This window comes from Panthera pardus, unplaced genomic scaffold (genome assembly GCF_024362965.1).
Source record: "Panthera pardus isolate Hobbes unplaced genomic scaffold, ASM2436296v1 HiC_scaffold_24, whole genome shotgun sequence".
In the NCBI taxonomy this organism is placed as follows: domain Eukaryota; kingdom Metazoa; phylum Chordata; class Mammalia; order Carnivora; family Felidae; genus Panthera; species Panthera pardus.
Window position 1 is genome coordinate 15,325,130 of NW_026526810.1, and position 21,123 is coordinate 15,346,252.

Here is a 21,123-nt window from a genome sequence, read left to right on the forward strand (position 1 = left end):
CCAACTCGGCCACCCAGGTTCCCAGTCTTCTTATTTAAATCTTATTCCCATACAAAACATCCTCACTGAAATCCCTAGAATATTTTTTTGGAAGCAATAAACTTTATAGGAAACTGAAAAAGGAGCAGAGTGAGAATTACTCATGAAAAATAAAAACACATAATTGTATCTTCAAGAGTTTTCATGAAACATTATGACCTATCAGATTAAGGTATTCACATTGTCTAACAAAAATGAACTGATCTAAGCAAGGGCAGCATGAAAATATTCTAATGCAGTACTGCCCAAGAGAACTTTCTGTGATGATGGAAATGTATTATCTCTATGTTGTCTAATACAGAATCTGCCAGCCACATGGATACTAACAATGTGGGTAATGTGATTGAAGAACTGATTTTTTTTAATTTAAATACAAGTCAGTTAACATATAGTGTAATCATGGTTTCATGTATAGAATTCAGTGATTCATCACTTACGTATACCACCCAGTGCTTATCCCAAGTGCCCTCCTTAATGCCCGTAACCCAGTTAGCCCATCCCCCCCACCCAGAACCCTGTCAGAAACCTTAAGTTTGGTCTCTATATATTAGTCCCTTATGGTTTGAGACTGAGGAACTGAATTTTTAATATAGTTTAAACAACCACATGTGGCTAGTGGCTACCAGTTGAACAGCACAGCTCTAATCTCTCATGGGTCAAAACAGTGGTTTATTTGTGAGACTTCTCTAATCACTGCTGAGGGGTGCAGAGGGTTGGGGATGGAAATAGAGGAAAGCCCTTAACAGATTTATTTAGCTACTTAAACAAGTTCTGAAACTCTCCACATCTTTCAGAGGCAGGGCATGAAGAAAAGACTCTGGGGGAGACCTGAGTACACCATTGAACTCCTGGCGAATACCAAGGCACATAGAAAGCCTAGGGTTTGACTCACTCAGATGGGAAGATGCTTATGGTCCACACACAGAATCTGAGCCTTGGGTCATCTGTGCATCATCTGATGGGGCTGGTGGGAAGGTGGGGGTGCTCATTTATGGACAGGGTTTCCAGGGCTAGAAAAGGATTTAGAGGTGGAGGGAGGACCTGAGGGCCCCTTCTGGCCAAATCCTAGGCCTTATACTCCTTTTGGTATTAGCCAGCACTTGAAGGGCTCAGATCTCCCCCAGAGTCCTTTCCTTGCATCCTGCCTATGCAGACTGGACAGGAATTTTCTTTTGAGGGATTAATGCCTTATTCTTGCTTTTGAACACTTTGCTGGGATCCAGCTTTGTTCACAAAGGAGTTGGTCCCTTCTGCAAGCAGGTTTGTGCTGTAGGTGATGGATTGATACATGTTGAACCATTTTTTTTTGTCTTGTGGGCTAATTCCATAGCTGATGAAGTCCTACTGCCACTGCGGCAGACCCATGTGCATGATGAGCAGGAGATAGTAAGTGGTAAAGGTATCTGTAAGAAAATGCCAGTATAACACTCTGTCCAGGAACCAGATTTCAGTGTCACACTAACACTGCTTTCCCTCTTTGTAGACAAGGAAAACTTCCTATTCCCGTTGCAAGGATCCAGCTCAAATATCACACTTGGAGAATCAAAGTGAGTCTTCTCTGGCTGGTTCTCACTGGCTTCAAGACCGTCATCCTCCAGGTTTACCAGGGTTGGTGGATTAGGGAGTGAATACACAGAAAACTGGTTGAATTGAGTCAGTTTTGAGATTCTGTTAATTGCCATGATGCCCAGTAGAATGATATGCTCATCCAGTTTCACATTCCATGTCCTGTGGAAGCCAGTGGTCATCAGGTAAAAGTTCTTCACATCCTCAGGTAACACACAGTTATTTTTTATTCCCATGAAGAAATCTTATGACATTCAGCAGGTTTTTTTTCTATGACAGTCACCCTCTGTCCCACCTGGGGAAGATTGTAGTATGCAGGTGATTCCCAGGGTCAGCTTCTCCAGGTGTGCTTGCTACAGCCTGGGGGCACTGAATCCTCCACATTCTATGCATGGTGGGGGACACCAGAGACTGGGCCATCAAGTTCACTGAGTTTCCAGAGTAGTAGTGCTCCATGCAAAAAGCCAGGAAGGCAGAGATTAGGTGCCTGGGATGCTCTGGGAATAGTAGTTCCCCAAAGCCTTCCCAAGGACTGGCCACCAATGGAGACCACTTCACAGAGGAAGGGGCGGGGTGGGGAGCAACTCCTCCATCCAGACCCTCCCAGCCCACCTCTAGAATATATTTTTACAAGAGACTCTATTTATTTTAAAATATTTTTATTTGAATATAGTTAACACACAGTGTTCCATTAATTTCAGGTGAACAACAAAATGATTTGGTAAGTTTATACATCATACTATTACGCTATGTTCACCATCTGTCTATGCTACCATCTGTCCCAAAACATCTCTATTACATTATCATTATGCTGTGTCTTATATTCCCATGACTTATTCATTCCATAACTGGAAGCCTGTATCTCCCACTTTCCTTCACCCATTTTGCTCATTCCCACATCCCCTCTCCTCTGGCAGCCATCAGTTTGTTCTCTTTATTTTTAGGTCTGATTCTGCTTTTTGTTTGTTTGTCCATTCATTTGTTCTGTTATTTAGATTCCACATATAAGCAAAATTATATAGTATTTGTCTTTATCTATTTGATTTATTTTACTTAGCATAATTCCCTCTAGGTCCATCCATGGTTTCATAAGTGGCAAAATCCATTCCTTTTTAATGACTGTGTAATATTCCACCATATTATCTATCTATCTGTCTATCTATCTATCTATCTCACGTTGTCTTTATCCATTCATCTATCAATGGACACATGGATTGCTTCTGTATCTTGACTATTGTAAATAGTGCTGTGATAAACATAGGGTTGTGTATGTCTTTTGATTTAATGTTTCTGTTTTCTTTGGGTAAATAGTGGAATTATTGGATCATATGGTATTCCCATTATTAATATTTTGATGGATCTTTATATTCTTTTCCACAGTGGCTGCACCAATTTGGATTCCCACTAACAGTATATGAGAATTCCTTTTCCCCACATCCTTGCCATACTTATTTTTATCTTTTTTATTTTAGTTATTCTGACAGGTGTAAGGTGATATATCATTGTAATTTTGATTTACATTTCCTTGATGACTAGTGATGTCAAGAACTTTTTCATTTGTCTGTTGGTCATCTGTACGTCTCTGGAAAAATGGCTGTTTAGGTTAGTGTTTTTCATAGTTTTTTTCATAGTTTTTTTTAATTTTTTTTTATCATCATGATAAGTGTACTCTTTAATCCCCATCACCTATTTAAGCCATTCTCCAACTTTCCCCCCACCCCCTATGGGTAACCATCAATTTGTTCTCTATAGGTAAGAGACTATTTCTTGGTTTGTCTGTCATTTTTTTTTACCTTTTGCTTGTTTGTTTTGTTTCTTAAATTTCACATGTGAGTGAGATTATATGGCATTTGTCTTTCTTTGACTTATTTCACTTAACATTATAAAATCTATCTATGTTGTTACAAATGGTAAGATTTCATTCTTTTTTTATGGCATGGAAAGATGCTGTTGGTGAGAATGCAAACTGGTGCAGCTACTGGGGAAAACATTATGGATGTCCCTCAAAAAGTTAAAAATAAATCTACCCTATGATCCAGCAATCACGCTACTGGGTATTTACCAAAACAAACAAACAAACAAACCCCAAAAATAAAGCAACAAACAAACAAACAAACAAACAAACAAAAAACACTAATTCAAAGGGATACATGCACCCTTATGATCTTCTACCCATTTTTAGTGGAATTATTTCTTTTTTTTGGATATTGAGTTGCATAAGTTATTTATATATTTTGCACATTAACCTCTTATATTTTGTGTATTAAACTCTAATTAGGTTTTTAATCCATTTGAGTTCTATTTTTATGTATGATGTGTGAAAGTGGTCCAGTCTTATTCTTTTGGATGTAGCTGCCCACAATTTCCCAACATCATTTACTAAAGAAATTGTCTTTTATCCATTGTATTCTTGCCTTCTTTGTAACAGATTACATGACCATATAATCATGGGCTTATATATGACATCTCTACTTAGTTCCATTGATCTATGTCTCTACTTTTCTGCCAGTACCATATTGCTTTGATTAGCACAGCATTGTAGTGTATCTTCAGGATGTAATACTTCCAGCTTGGTTCCTATTTCTCAAGATTGCTTTGCCTATTCATGTTTTGTGTGTGTGTGTGTGTGTGTGTGTGTGTGTGTGTCTGTGAGTGTGTCGGTGTGTGTGTGTGTGTGTGTGGTTCCATACAAATTTAGCATTATTTGTTCTAGATGTGTGAAAAATACTGTTGATATTTTGATAGGTATTGCATTGAATTTGTAGATTGCTTTGGAGAGTATGGACATTCTAACAATATTAATTCTCCTGATCCATGAAATATCCTTCCATTTAAATAAATGTAGATATATCATCTTCAATTTATTTCATTAATGTTTTATAATTCCCAGAGTAAATATTTCACCTCCATAGTTAAGGAGGCATTTTATTCTATTTTGGTGAAATTGTAAATTGAATTGTTTTCTTAATTGATCTTTCTGCTATTTTGTTATTCATGTATAGAAATTCTACCAATTTCTGAGTATTAGATTTGTATCCTGCAACATTACCGAATTAATTTATTACTTCTAATAGTTCTTTGGTGGAGCCTTTGAAGTTTTCTATGCATGGTGTCATGTCATCTGCAAATAGTGACAGTTTAACATCATTTTTACCGATATGGATGTTCCTTATTTCATTTTATTTCCTAATTGCTGTGGCTAGGACTTCCAATACCATGTTGAGTAAAATTGGCAAGAGGGGAATCCTTGTCTTGTTGTCTTATAGAAAAAGCTCTCATGATGAATGCTTTTTTGCATTTATTTAGATATGACTTTTATTCTTTTTAAAAATTTATTTATTTAAATTCAAGTTAGTTAACATACAGTGTAGTATTGGTTTCAGGAGTAGAACACAGTGATACATCTCTTACATATAACAACCAGTGCTTATCTCAACAATCCTTAAATTTGTATGGAACCACAAAAGACCCTGAATACCCAAAGTAATATTGAAGAAGAAACCAAAGCAGAAGACATCACAATCCCAAACTCTAGCCTCTACTACAAAGCTGTAACCATCAAGACAGCATGGTATTGGCACAAAAACAGACACATAGACCAATGGAATAAAATAGAGACTCCAGAATTGGACCCACATATGTATGGCCAACTAATCTTTGACAAAGCAGGAAAGAATATCCAGTGGAAAAAAGGCAGTCTCTTTAACAAATGGTGCTGGGAGAACTGGACAGCAACATGCTGTGAATCTTTGATGATGTCCCCCTTCACACCCTTATTTCCTTCATTGTTCTGTCCACCCATGTCAAACTTTTCCTTTCCCTCTTCAGCCCCCCTTCTCCCTAAATCACATGGAATCTAGCCCCCCTCCTCTCAGGCTTTCAAGGGATAAAGAGGACTTCCAAAAACAACAAATTGAGGTTAAAAAGGAAGGAAAAAGCTATTTGGAAACAAAACTGGATGTTTCTTCACTCAGATGGGTTATGGAGACATTCGGAGAGCTGCTAGAATTTCATCAGTCACTTGCCTAAAATTTACTCCAGAGCCTGCATCAGATTACATGCCAGGACAAAAGAAAATCTTAAATTTCCTGAATATTAGTAAAAAATATATATATCCCTGATTGCATTGGGAAACCTCAACTTGTTTCATTTATGTAAAAAAACACAATTTGGATAACAATATGGAGAGTAAGTTACATGTGTTTGTGGTGGAGGAGTTAAGATGGTGGAGTAGTAGGAGGACTGGGGCTTGTCTCCTCCCTTGAACACAGCTAGATCAACCTCAAACTATTTTTGAACACCTTGGAAATTGATCTGAGAATAAACAAAATAATATGCTTAATTTGAGAGAAAACACAGCAAGTATGTGGTGGGGAGAGATGAATTAGGGAGAGAAAAGTGGTAGTGTTGCTGAGGAGTGGAGCTCTTTTCACGAAGAGGAGACAGAGAGGGGGAGATTGAGCAGTGAATCAGGTTTGTACAAGAAAAGCACTCCCCCCAAAAGTAGTAAGAGAGAAGGAGAGAGAGAAAGAAAGAGTGAAAACACTCTACCTATGAAATTGGTAGAATAGTAGAACAGACCAACAAAACTAAGAGATGGTTCTTCCAAACAAGTAATAAAATTGATAAATCCCCTATCCAGAATTCTCAAAAACAAAAAAGAAAGGACCCAAATTAAAAAAAAAAAAAGTCACAAATGAAAGAGGAGGGATCACAACTACCAACATAGAAATTAAAAAAAAAAATATATATATATATATATATATATCTGTATCATAAGAGAGTATTACAAAAATTATATGCCAACAAACTGGGCACCCTGGAAGGAAAGGATAAATTACTAAAAACATACAGACTACCAAAACTGAAACAGGAACAAATGAAAAAATTGAACAGACCCATAACTAGCAAAGAAATCAAATCAGTAACAAATATCTCCCAACAAACCAAAGTCCAGAGCCAGACAACTTCCCAGGAGAATTCTAACAGACATTTAAAGAAGTTAATAACCTTTATTTTTATCTATCACCTCTCTATTTATCTTTCTAATCTATCATCTATCATCTATCTGTATAAATTCAAGTTAGTTAACATACATAGTGTAGTATTGGTTTCAGTAGAATTTAGTGATTCATCACAGACATGTAAAACCCAATGTTCATCCCAGCAAGTGTTCTCCTTAATACCCATCACATTTTAGCCCATCCCACACTCATCTCCCCTCCAGCAACCCTCAGTTTGTTCTCCATATTTAAGAGTCTCATTGTTTACCTCCTTCTCTGTTTTTCTTATTTTTTCTCCATTCTCCTGTGTTCATCTGTTGAGCTTCTTAAATTCCACATATGAGTGAAATCATATATTTGTCTTTCTCTGACTTATTTTGCTTAACATTATACACTCTAGTTCTATCCATGTTGTTGCAAATGGCAATATTACATTCTTTTTGATTGCTGAGTAATATTCATATATATATGTTATATATTTATTGAATAATATTGAACAATATATATGTTATTCATATATATTTATTCATATATATATATATATCACATCTTCTTTATCTGTTCATCAGTCAATGGACATCATTTGGGCTTTTTCCATAATTTGGCTATTGCTGATAGTACTACTATAAACATTGGGGTGCATGTGCCCCATCAAATCAGTATTTTTGTATCCTTTAGGTGAATACCTACTACTGCAATTTCTGGATCCTATGGTATTTCTACTTTTAAGTTTTTGAGGAACCTCCATATTGTTTTTCAGAGTGACTGCACCAGCTTACACTTCCACCAACACTGCAAAAGTGTTTACCTTCCTCCACATCCTCACCAACTTCTGTTGTTTCCTGAATTGTTAATTTTGTTCATTCTGACAGGGGTGAGCTAGTGTCTCATCGTGGTTTTGATTTCTATTTCCCTGATGATAAGTGATATTGAGCATCGTTTTTTGTGTCTGTTGCTCACCTGTATGTCTTGATTGGATAAATGTCTGTTCATGTCTTTGTCCATTTCTTCACTGGATTATTTGGTTTTTGGATATTGAGTTTGATAAGTTTTTTATAGACTTTGTGTCCTATCTTTTATAGATTTAGGATACTAAGTCTATCTGATATCATTTACAAATGTATTCTCCCATTCCATCAGTTGCCTTTTAGTTCTGTTCATTGTTTCCTTCTCTCTGCAGAAGCTTTTTTTTGTTTTTTTGTTTTTTTGTTGTTTTTTTTTTCTTGATGAGGTTGCAAGAGTTCACATTTGCTTTTGTGTCCCTTGCCTCTGGAGACGTGCTTAGTAAGAAGTTGCTGAAGCCTAGCTCATTGAGGTAGCTGCCTGTTTTCTCTTCTAGGATTTTTATGGTCTCACACTTAGGTCTTTCATCCATTTTGAATTTAGTTTTTGTGTATGGTGTGATAAAGTGGTACACTTTTATTCTTCTGCATGTGGATATCTGGTTTTCTCAGTGCCATTTGTTGAAGAGACTGTCTTTCCATTGAATATGGAGCATACAGGCTGGAAGCCTGCTTCATATTCTGTGTCTCCCCCTCTCTCTGCACTTCCCCCACTCATGATCTGTCTCTCTCACTCAAAAATAACATTAAAAATTAAAAAAAATATTCACAAATAAATCAATGTATACACCACATTAATTAAAGAATAAGAACCATATTATTCTCTCAATAGATTCAGAAAAAGCATTTGACAAAACACAGCATAACTTCTTGTAAAAAAACCTCAACAAAGTAGGGATAGAAATAACATATCTCAACATCATAAAGTCCATATATGAAAGATCCACAGCTAATATCATCCTTAACAACAAAAACAGATACATAGATCATTGGAAGAGAATAGGGAATCCAGAAATGGACCCACAAATGTATGGCCAACTAATCTTCGACATATCAAGGAAGATAATCAAATGAAAAAAGACAGTCTCAGGGCACCTGGGTGGCTCGGTCTGTTAAGTGTCCAACTTCAGCTCAGGTCATGATCTCATGGTTCATGAGTTTGAGTCCCACATTGGGCTCTGCTCTGACAGCTCAGAGCCTGGAGCTTGCTTTGGATTCTGTGTCTCCCTCTCTCTCTGCCCCTCCCTTGCTCACAAACTGTTTCTCTCTCAAAAATAAATAAATGTTTAGGGGTGCCTGGGTGGCTCAGTCAGTTCAGCATCTGACTTCGGCTCAGGTCATGAACTTGCAATTTGTGAGTTCAAGCACCGCATCGGGCTCTGTGCCAATATCTCGGAGTCTGGAGTCTGCTACAGATTCTGTGTCTCCCTCTCTCTCTGTTCTTCCCCCATTCACACTCTGTCTCTCTCTCTCTCTCTCAAAAATAAATGAAGATTAAAAAAATACTTAAAAATAAATAAATAAATAAATAAATAAATATTTAAAAATAATCAAAAAAAGAAAAAAGAAAAAGAAAAAAGTCTCTTCAGCAAATGGTGCTGGGAAAACTGGACAGGACATGCAAAGGAATGAAACTGGATGACTTTCTCACACCATACACAAAAATAAATTCAAAAGTAATGAAAGACCTAAATGTGAGATAGGAAACCACAAAAATCCTACCGAAAAACACAGGCAGCAATCTCTTTGACCTCAGCCATAGCATTTTCTTACTAAACATTTCTCTGGAGGCAAGGGAAACAAAAGCAAAAATGAACTATTGAGACTTCATCAGGATAAGAAACCCCCACACAGTGAAGGAAACAGTCAACAAAACTAAAAGGCAGCCGATGGAATGGGAGAAGACATTTGCAAATGACATATCTGATAAAGGGTTACTTTCCAAAATCTATATCGAGTTTAGCAACCTCAACCCCCAAAAAACAAAAAATCCAGTTAAGGAATGGGCAGAATTCATGATTAGACACTTTTCTAAAGAAGACATCCAGGCGACCAAGAGACACATGAAAATATGTCAACACACTTATCATCAAGTAAATATCAAAACCATGATGAGATACCACCTCAAACCCGTTAGAATGGCTAAAATTAGCAACACAAGAAACACTAAGTTTTGGTGAAGATGCAGAGAAAGGGCAATCCTCTTGCACTACTGAGGGGAATGCAAACTGGTGCAGCCACTGTGGAAAACAGTATGGAGTTTCCTCAAAAAATAAAAAAATAGAACTATTGTTGGATCGAGTAATTGCACTAGTAGGTATTTACCCAAAGGATACAAAAATACATATTCAAAGGGGCACATACACACCAAAGCATGCATTTATAGCAGCATTATCAATAATAGCCAAGGTATGGAGACAGACCAAATGTCCATAGACTGATTAATGAATAAAGATGTGATATATGTATTTTAATGGAATATTACTCTGCCATCAAAAAGAATGAAATCTTGGCATTTGCAACAACATGGATGGAGCAAGCATGTACAATGCTAAGCAAAGTAAGTCAGTCAGAGACAAATACCATATGATTTGGCTCATATCTAGAGTTTAAGAAATTAACAGATGAGCATATAGAGGGAGGGCAAGAAGAGAGGGAAACAAACCATGAGAGAGTCTATTTTTTTAATGTTATATTTATTTTCAAGAGAAAGTGGAGCTGGGGAGGGACAGAGGATTGCAGAGGATCTAAAGCAAGCTCTGTGTTGACAGCAGCGAGCCCTATGTGGGGCTTGAACTCACAAATCATGTGATCATGACCTAAGTTGAAGTTGGATGATCAAGTTACTGAGCCACCCAGGTGCCCCAAACCATGAGAGATTCTTAAAGATAGAGGACAAACTGAGGATTGATGGAGGGAGGTAAATGGGAGATGGGATAGAAAGGTGATGGGTATAAAGGAGGCCACTTGTTATGATGAGTACTGTTTTAAGTAAGTGATGAATCACTGATTTCTACTCCTAAAATCAATATTGCACTGTATGTTAGCTAACTTGTATTTAAATAAAAAATTGAAAGAAAAATAATGTGGGTATAAACCAGTGAGTTCTATATTACTGTTTTACTGACTCATGGCTAAAATTTTAGAATGCCATAAATCTCTATTTGGGTCTGTGTGTTTATGTGTGTATGTATACATGCATGTATGTTCTGTTTATGTGATATTTTTCTACTTCTGGATAGTGTTATCAAATTAATTTATAAAACACCTTAAAGACATTCAGTATGGATCCTTTTCAGTATGATTTAGACACAAATGAGTGATAATATAAATTAAGCATTACTAGACTGAAACCAATACTAGACTGTATGTTAACAAACTTGAATTTAAATAAATAAATAAATATAATAATAAAATAAATTTTGTAAAGAACAAAAAAGAAAAATAATAATTCTTTAAACTCTTGGAAGTAGGGAAACTATTCTAAATATTTGTTTTGTTTGTAAGTTAACATGACCTGGAGTAATCTTTGGAAAATAAAGATAGTTTTAAAACTATCGATAAATTCCCAATAGGCATGTTTTCAGAGTTGTCAGTATTCAACATAATGAAGAGACAATTTATTCTACCTAGATTTACTAGTGAAACAAGTTTATGTTATCTCTAGTAGAGGTTTATAATTATAAAGTGTCAATCCAATCAAAAAGCAAAAAGTATAATAAAACATAGTTTATTGACTCATGTCAATTATGACAATAAGAATGGGGAGGGAAATACTCTGTTCCCATTGGGATTTCTCTTTGGAAATTGCTTAATTTGTCAACAAGAAAAAATATATAAAGGTTTGCTTTATTTAATGTCCCATGAGTTTTTTTTTTTATCAATTCATGCATAATTGTTCAGAACAAGCTAATTAAATAGATGTAAGTGGAGTAGAATTTTATAAATAAACTTTTTAACAGTAATTATGTTTTATATGTCTACTTAAAAATAGGTTAAAATATTTATGACTTGATACTTAAAGCTATGCTAAGTTAAACGATGGATATTCATTGAATATCTAGATCGTTTAAATGTTGAAACATGATGAACATAAATTTATCTACTTTTGGAATCTTGTTCTTATATGGTAAAAATAAGGAAAGTATATTTATCTCTGTTAGTAAACATGAGAAATTGTACTGCGAACAAGTCATATGACACTAGAAAATTATTAAATAATGTATTTATAAATTTGCTAGAGAAATTTGCCACTTTTTATAAGAAAAGGAAAGAAAGACATGTCTTTGTTAAGGGGAAAAGAAGTAATTTTGTCCTAGAGTAGAATGACTGTATTTTTTTTTCAAAATGAGAAAGATAAAAAGAGTAGGACAAAAAGTAAGTAGATATTTAAATGTATTGTAAAAGAAATCTTGGGGAAAAAATGCTATCTTAGTAGTCAGAGCTACTAAGACTGAATTTACTTAAAATTTAAAAAAAAAATGAGCTTTTATGTCAAAAGCACATTGGAGTAAAACTAGAATTTGGGTTTCTCTGTAAAAAAACAATAGTTTTCATAGATTATTAGTCTGCTCTTAATAAGAAATTATTTTAAAAGTTTTTTTTTTCTTTACTTTTTTTATTAACCTGCCTGGAAAACAAAGATTTTGTGTTTTAGAGTAATATTCTGTGCTTTATGTTATTTTTATCAACCCTATGATCACTTAAGAAAATCAAGTTTTCTCAATTGTAAAAGATATGTTCACTATTATATAACCTTCTGTATTTGCCTTTGAAATATTTTATGAACAGATAATCAAAATTTTAGTTAATAAAGTGTTCAGAATCTTTAATATCTTTGTCAAGCTGTGCCAAATCAAATTCTAAATGGAATATTTTTTACCTTAACCTAACTTTGAAATCTCCCATAACACTCCTGAAAAATCTCAAATTGGTCTCTCACTTTGTCAAAGAGAGATATTAAAATAATTTGGTTTATTTTATATGTTAAATTATGTAGGAAACATTGTTAAATAAGAAGTAATGATAAAAGTAATGATAAAACTTTTTAGGTTACAAGTATATGGATACATGTTACTAATGTAAGTATTCCAGAAGTTGTAAAACACTCATAGAAATGTGTCAATACCTCCATTGTCTTGTTACGTTAAAATATTGGACACCACATAAATAACTAATTTTTCTTATCAAATGAATTTCTATCATTCTTTAACCTTGGCCGCTTTAAGTCTCATCATTCACAGACAGTTATTTTACTCTAATTCTTCTCTTCAAGCATTTACAATTAGCTATAGTGAGGATACTCTATGATGGCATCACTTAAAAAAACTTCATGATCATGACTCTAGACTAAGACTTTATAGAACTAATGAAGAAGTTGATGTATTTATGAAACTGCTAACTCAAGATCATGCAGAACAAAAGTTAACTGAATGGAACTGAGTAAATTGATGAAGATGATTATAAATTTTTACAATTCTTTGAAACATTGTTGGTGTTTTAATGTTTCATTCTTATATTTAAGGAAATCTTTTTTTTCTTTTCTATAAAGCTCTCTATAACATAGAAATTTAGTAAAGTATCCCTTAGTGAACAAAGAAAATAAATATATTTTTTCATTACTTGCTCCCTCCAGAATTCAGAAACTCTCAGTGAATATTTTTATTTTCAAGGCAAGATAGACATTTGAATAAGTTCAATAAGAATTTTTTCTTGTATCAGGATACAATTGGAAGTATTGATTATAGTACCAAGGCTTTGATTGGAATACTATATTTGAGAATGGTACATGGAGTCAGGTGACTAGAAAGCTTTAAGGAACTAAGGTTGACTTTATGGAGACAACACTTAAAAGGCTCACCTTGGGAAAACTACTGGTATCTTGTTTACAGGGTTTCTGACGGCCTTACAAGGTAAGGGAAGGTCAGTTTATGAGAGGCTCAGGAACCTGAAGATATTTTGTGGACTTCAAGAAGGGAGGAATTCACCCAAACTATAGGTATTGCCATAAAAATCTGATGTGAAATTATTGGCTTGGCTTTCTAGTTTCAAAGTCTTTGAAAAGTTTAATCTGAGATTCTTAAAAGTTCCAGCAAAGCAAACTTAAGAGATCTATGTGATCAATTACTATTCTTGCTGCTTACTTATGTAAGTAAATCAGTCAACTTTAATGAGACATTTTGCAAACAAATTAGTTCTCTCTCTCTCTCTCTCTCTCTCTCTCTCTCTCTCTCCAAACACATTAGTTGTACTTGATTACCTTTGATATAAATGGCAGTAACAGAGGAAGGGCCAAGTTGGCAGAACAGCATGGAAGTTGTGTTTTTTTGTTTTTTTTGTGTGTCTTTCACCCCTGAATTTCAGCCAGATCAACACTAAACCATCTTGCACACCTAGAAAACTGATTTCAGGATTAACACAATAATCCTCACAACCTGAACCACAGAGCTCAGCAGGTACACAGCATGGGGAGGTGAATGGGGGGAGAGAGAAGCTTCAGAGGGCAGGGAGCTGCTTTTGCTTGTGGAGAGAGGATGGAGATGGGGGGAGAGTATGGAAAAGCCACACCTTCCCCCCAAAAGCAGCTGGAGAGAAAGAGGAAGAGTGGAAGCAGATGCAAGGGACTGAAAAAAAAGGGAGAAAGGAGAAAGGAGAGGGTTTAAATTCCATTAAGACTCTATAAACAGGGGAAGTGCAAACTCTAAAACTTCTCAGCTTGATACCTAGTGGTGCTCTGGTGGGAAAGGTGAATCCCCAGGAGCAGAAAGTGAGGTCTGAAGGGTCCACGGGCCACATGGGAAGAGGCAGTTCCCCTGCTGGAAGGACATTTTGTAGAGGCTGTGCAGCCACCCCACAGGCAAAGGTCACAGTGGACCTCGGAGAACAACCACGTTTACTATTGTTGGAAAAAGGACATTAAGGGTGAAGCCTGACACCAGATGTGTACTGTGATTTACCATAATCCTGAAATGCTGCTGAATGTACATGATTGCAGGAACATTTTTTGGGGTGGGCTAGCACCTAGCCACAGTCTCTGGGCATTGGCAGCAACACAGTCTCATGAAAGTTTCTGAGGGTGGGCCAGCACCCAGCCATTGCTCAGCGAGACCTTCCCGCAGAGTGTCAGAACAGGTCAAAACCACAGTCCTCTAGAAGTGAGGGGTTGGGAAATACAGCCTCATCTGAGATAAAATTCAGGAGGGAGGTGTCTCCTGGCAGCCTGACAGCATGGTCACTAACAGTGTAGAAGCAGGGAGTGGACAGAAGCCAGAGACAAAGGAGGGGTACTTGATTGTTGGTTGGGGAGAGCACAGAGTTCTGATACTAGAGACTGGGTAGCTGGGTGACACCATTTTCACTGCTCCCGTGCATGCACATACACACCTACACATGCCACAACAATCCACCCCACTAAGCTAAACAGCACCATGTAGTGAAGAACTGAGCTATTACACTAAGCCCTGCCCAACTGGGCCAACCATGCTCTTGAGGAAAATCACAATTCTCTCTGCCTGCTTAGTTTATAAACTATAAAGTGCTTCATAGTTTGACTTGTAGGGGAAAACAGATGTAATTTCAGTCATATTTCATTCTGTTTGCTGGTCCATCTATTCAACTTTTTTTTCTTTTTCTTAACTTATTCTTGAATACATATAGAGAAAAAATATTTTTATTTTCCATTTTTATTAAAAAGATTTATCTTTAAATTCTTTCTACTATATTGTTTATTTTTTGTAAATTTTTAAAATTCTATTTTACTTTCATCACTTCATTTTATTCTATTTTGTTGTATTCATTTTTTTTCAAATTTTCAAACATCTTCCTTTTTTCTTTTCTTATATTTCCCTTTTTTCTCTAATCTATCCAACTTCTTTCAACAACCAGACCAAAATACACCTAGGATATAGTATTCTTTATTTGACTTTTTTGTGTTGTTTTTAATTTTTATTTACTTTGTTAATTTCTTTCCTTCCTTCAAAATTACAAAAGTAAGGAATTCGCCCCAAGAGAAAGAACAGAAAGAAATGAGAGCCAGGGACTTAATCATCACAGATGTCTGAAACATAACTTAAAGTCAACAAGATGTCTGAAACAGAATTTAGAATCACAATAATAAAAGCACTAACTTGGGTCGAAAATAGATTATAATCCCCTTCTGCAGAGATGAAAGAAGTAAAACCTAGTCAGCATGCAATAAAAAAATGCTATAACCGAGCTGCAATCTCAAATGGATGCCACGGCAGCAAGGATTTTTGAAGCAGAGCAGTGAACAGTGAAATATAGGACAAACTTATGGAGAATAATGATGAAGAAAAAAAAGAGATTAAGGTAAAAGGGCATGATATAAAAATTAGAGAACTCAGTGACCCATTGAAAAGAAAAAAAAAAGAAAAAGAAAAAAAAAACACATCAGAATCATAAAGGTTCCAGAAGATAAAGAGAGAGAAAAAGGGGTAGGAGGTTTAGGTGAGCAAATAATAGAGGAAATTTTTCCTAACCTGGGAAAGACAAAGACATCAAAATCCAGGAAGCACAGAGAACTCCCATTATATTCAACAAACCAGACCATCAACAAGGCATATCATAGTCAAATTCACAAAATACTCAGGCAAGGAAAGAATCATGAAAGCAGCAAGGGGAAAAGTCTGTAATCTATAAGGGAAGAGAGATCAGGTTTGGAGGAGAAACCTATCCAAAGAAACTTGGCAAGACAGAAAGGGGTGGCAGGATATATTCAATGTGCTGAGTCAGAAAAATAGGCAGCCAAGAGTCTGTCATATTCAGCAAGTCTGTCATTCAAAATAGAAGGAGAGATAAAATGTTTCCCTGAAAAACAAAAATTAAAGGAGTTTGTGACACTAAATTAAAGGAGTTTGTTTCCAGCCCTGCAAGAAATTTTAAGGGGTACTCTCTGAGGGGAGAAAAGATGAAAACAAAACAAAAAGGCCAAAAGCAACAAAGATTAGAAAGGACCAGAGAACACCTCCAGAAACTCCAACTCCACAGGCAACATAATGACAATAAATTCCTATCTTTGGGTACTCATTCTAAATGTCAATGGGCTAAATGCTCCAATCAAAAGACATAGGGTAACAGAATGGATAAGAAAACAAGATCCATCTATATGCTGTTTAAAATAGAACGATTTTAGACCTACAGACACCTTCAGATTGAAAGTAAGGGGATGGAGAACCATCTATCATAATAACGGTTGCCAAAAGAAAGCTGGAGTAGCTATACTTATATCAGACAATCCAGATTTTAAACTAAAGACTGTACCAAGAGATGAAGAAGGACATTATATCATAACCAAGGGGTCTATCCACGAAGAAGATCTAACAATTGTAAACATTTATGCTCCAAACGTGAGAGAACCCAAATATATAAATGGTTTAATCACAAATATAAAGAAACTCATTGATAATAATATAATAGTAGTAGGGGACTTCAACACCCCACTTACAACAATGGACTGATCATCTAAACAGAATATCAACAAGGAAACAGTGGCTTTTAATGACACACTGGGCTGAATGGACTTAACAGATATAGTGAGAACATATCATCCTAAAGCAGCAGAATATACATTCTTCTCCAGTGCACTTGGAACATTCTCTAGAATAGACCACATACTGGGACACAAATCAGCCCCCAACAAGTACAAAAAGATTGAGATCATACCTTGCATACTTCAGGCCAGAATGATATGAAACTTGAAACCATCCACAGGAAAAAAACTTAGAAAGATAACAAATACTTGGAGTTAAGAACATCCTGCTAAAGAGAGAATGGGCTAACCAAGAAGTTAAAGAGGAAATTAAAAAGTACATGGAAGCTAATGAAAATGATAACACCACAGCCCATAACTTCTGGAATGCAGCAAACTCGGTCATAAGAGGGAAGCATATAGCAATCCAGGCCTTCCTAAAAAAGGAAGAAAGGTTTCAGATACACAACTTAACCTTACACCTTAAAGAGCTGGAAAAGAAGAGCAAATAAAACCCCAAACCAGCAGAAGACAGGAAATAATAAAGATTAGAGCAGAAATCAATGCTATCAAACCAAATCAAACTAAACAAACAAACAAAACAGTAATACAGATCAAAGAAACCAGGAGCTGGTTCTTTGAAAGAATTAACAAAATTGATAAACCCCTAGCCAGTTTGATCAAAAACAAAAAGGAAATATCCAAATGAATAAAATCAAGAATGAAAGAAGAGATCACAACCAACACAACAGAAATACAAACAATAAGAAGAGAATTTATGGACAATTATATGCCGATAAAATGGACAATCTGGAAGAAATAGACAAATTCCTAGAAACATATAAACTGCCAGTAATGAAACAGGAAGAAATAGAAAGTTTGAACACACTTATAACCATTAAAGAAATCAAATTAGTAATCAAAAATCTTCCAAAAAACAAGAGTCAGGGTTATATATGGCTTTCCAGGGAATTCTACCAAACATTTAAGGAAGAGTTAACACCTATTATCTTGAAGCTGTACCAAAAAATATAAATGGAAGGAAGACTTCCAAACTCTTTCTATGAAGCCAGCATTACCTTGATTCCAAAACAAGACAAAGATCCCACTAAAAAGGAGAACTACAGAACAATTTCCCCAATGAACATGGTTGCAAAAATCCTCAACAAGATACTAGCCAACCGGATCCAACAATACATTAAAAGAATTATTTACTATAACCAAGTGGGATTTATACTTGGGATGCAGGGCTGGTTCAACATCCACAAAACAATCAGTGTGGTACATCACATCAATAAAAGAAAGGACAAGAAGCACAGGATCCTCTCCATAGATGCAGAGAAAGCATTTGACAAAATACAGCAAGCTTTCTTGATAAAAACCCTCAAGAAAGTAGGGATGGAGGGATCATACTTCAAGATCATAAAAGCCATATATGAAAGACCCACCGCTAATATCATCCTCAATGGGGAAAAACTGACAGCTTCCCCCCTAAGGTCAGGAACATGACAGGATGTCCACTGTCACCACTGTTATTCAACATAGTGTTGGAAGTCTTAGCATCAGCAATCAGACAAAATAAAGGAGTAAAAGCATCCAAATTGGCCAGGAGGAAGTCAAACTTTCACTCTTTACAGATGACATGATACTCTATATGGAAAACCCAGAGGAGTACACCAAAAAACTGCTAGAACTGATCCATGAATTCAGCAAAGTCGCAGGATATAAAATCAATGCACAGAAATAAGTTGCATTTCTATACACCAATAATGAAGTAGCAGAAAGAGAAATCAAGGAATTGGTCCCATTTGCAATTCCACCAAAAACCATAAAATGCCAAGAACAAATCTAACCAAAGAGGTGAAATATCCATACATGAAAAACTATAGAAAGCTTATGAAATAAATTGAAGAAGACACTAAAAAATGGAAAAAGATTCCATGCTTCTGAACTGGAAAAAACAAATATTATTAAAATGTCAATACTACCCAAAGCAATCTACATATTCAATGTAATCCCTATCAAAATGACATTAGCATTCTTCACATAGCTAGAACAAACAATCCTAAAATTTGTACGGAACCAGAAAAGACCCTGAATAGCCAAAACAATCTTGAAAAAAACAAAACAAAACCAAAACAAAACAAAAAAACAAAGCTGGAGTCATCACAATCACAGACTTCAAGTTGTATTACAAAGCTATAATAATCACGACAGTATGGTACTGGCACAAAAACAGACACACAGATTAATGGAATGGACTAGAGAACCCAGGAATGGACCACAAAGGTGTGGGCAATTAATTTTGAGAAAGCAGGAAAGAATATCCAATAAAAAATGACAGTATCTTCAGCAAATTGTGCTGGAAAAACTGGACAGCGGCATGCAGAAAAATAAACCTGGACCCTTTTTACACCATACACAAAAATAAACTCAAAATGGATGAAAGACCTAAATGTAACAGAGGAAGCCATCAAAATCCTCAAGGAGAAAGCAGGCAAAAACCACGTTGACCTTGGCTGAAGCAACTTCTTACTCAACACATCTCCAGAAGCAAGGGAAACAAAAGCAAAAATGAACCATTGGGACCTCAAAAAAATAAAAATCTCATGCACAGTGAAGGAAGCAATCAGCAAAACTAAAATGCAACCAACAGAATGGGAGAAGATGTCTGCAAATGACATGTCAGATAAAGTGTTAGTATCCAAAATATATAAAGAACTTATCAAACTCAACAATCAAAGAGCAAATAATCCATTGAAGAAATGGGCAGACGACATGAATAGACACCTCAAAGAAGACATCTACATGGCCGACCAACACATGAAAAAATGCTCATCACTCATCAGGGAAATACAAATCAAAACCACAATGAGATACCACCTCACACCTGTCAGAATGGCTAGCATTAATAACTCAGGCATCAACAGATGTTGGCAACGTTGCAGAGAAAGAGGATCTTTTTTGTGCTGCTTGTGGGAATACAAACTGGTACAGCCACCCTTGAAAACAGTATGGATATCCCTTAAAAAATTAAAAAATAGAACCACCCAATGACCCAGAAATTGCACTACAAGGTATTTATCCAAAGGATACAGATGTGCTGTTTTGAAGGGGCACATGTCTCCCAATGTTTATAGCAGCACTATCAATAATAGCCAAAGTATAGAAAGAGCCCAAATGTTCATTTATGGATGATTGGATAAAGAAAATTGGTATACATATATGATGGAGTATTACTTGGCAATCAAAAAGAATGAAATCTTGCCATTTGCAACTACATGGATGGAACTGGAGGGTATTATGCTAAATGAAATTAGTCAGAGAAAGTCTAATATCATATGACTTCACTCATGAGGACTTTAAGATACAAAACAGGTGAACATAAGGGAAGGGAAGCAAAAATAATATAAAAACAAGGAAGGGATAAAACATAAGGGACTCTTAAATATAGACAACAAACAGGGTTGCTGGAAGGATTGTGGGAGGGGAAATGGGGTAAATGGGTGAGGACATTAAGAAATCTACCCCTGAGACTTAGCATCTGGGAGGTCATAAGTTAACAGCTCTGCTTGGAAAGCGGGAAGGCTGGAGGACAAAGGGAGGGAGAGTTGCTGAGCCCCAGGATGACAGAGCTCAGTTTGGCGGGGAACAAAGGCTCTTGCCAGCGCCATCTCCCTCGCCCATCCCCCAGCCAAAATTCCAAAGGGAACCAGTTCCTGCCAGGGAACTTGCTTGCTCCTCGCAAACACCCAATGCTGTACTTCTGTGGAGCCACCCCTCCAGCAGCAGGTCTGACTCCCTCCCGCTGCCACAGGGCCCCTCCTGAAGTGGATCACCTAAGGAGAAGCGAGCTAAGCCTGCCCCTCCTGCCCCCCAGTGTACCTTGCCTACCCACCCCAGCTAATATGCCAGATCCCCAGCACCACAAGCCTGGCAGTGTGCAAGTAGCCCAGACGGGCCACGCCACCCCACAGTGAATCCCGCCCTTAGGAGAGGGGAAGAGAAGGCACACACCAGTCTGACTGTGGCCCCAGCGGTGGGCTGTGGACAGACATCAGGTCTGACTGTGGCCCCGCCCACCAACTCCAGTTATACACCACAGCACAGGGGAAGTGCCATGCAGGTCCGCACCACTCCAGGGACTATCCAAAATGACCAAACAGAAGAATTCCCCTCAGATGAA

At 36.5% G+C, this 21,123-nt stretch overlaps 1 pseudogene; it reads right to left on the reverse strand.

Annotated features, from left to right (window-relative positions):
* Nucleotides 1–1,184: 1,184 nt before the first annotated feature.
* LOC109258922 (tubulin polyglutamylase complex subunit 2-like) overlaps nt 1,185–21,123 on the reverse strand; it is a 47,846-nt pseudogene continuing 27,907 nt past the window's right edge.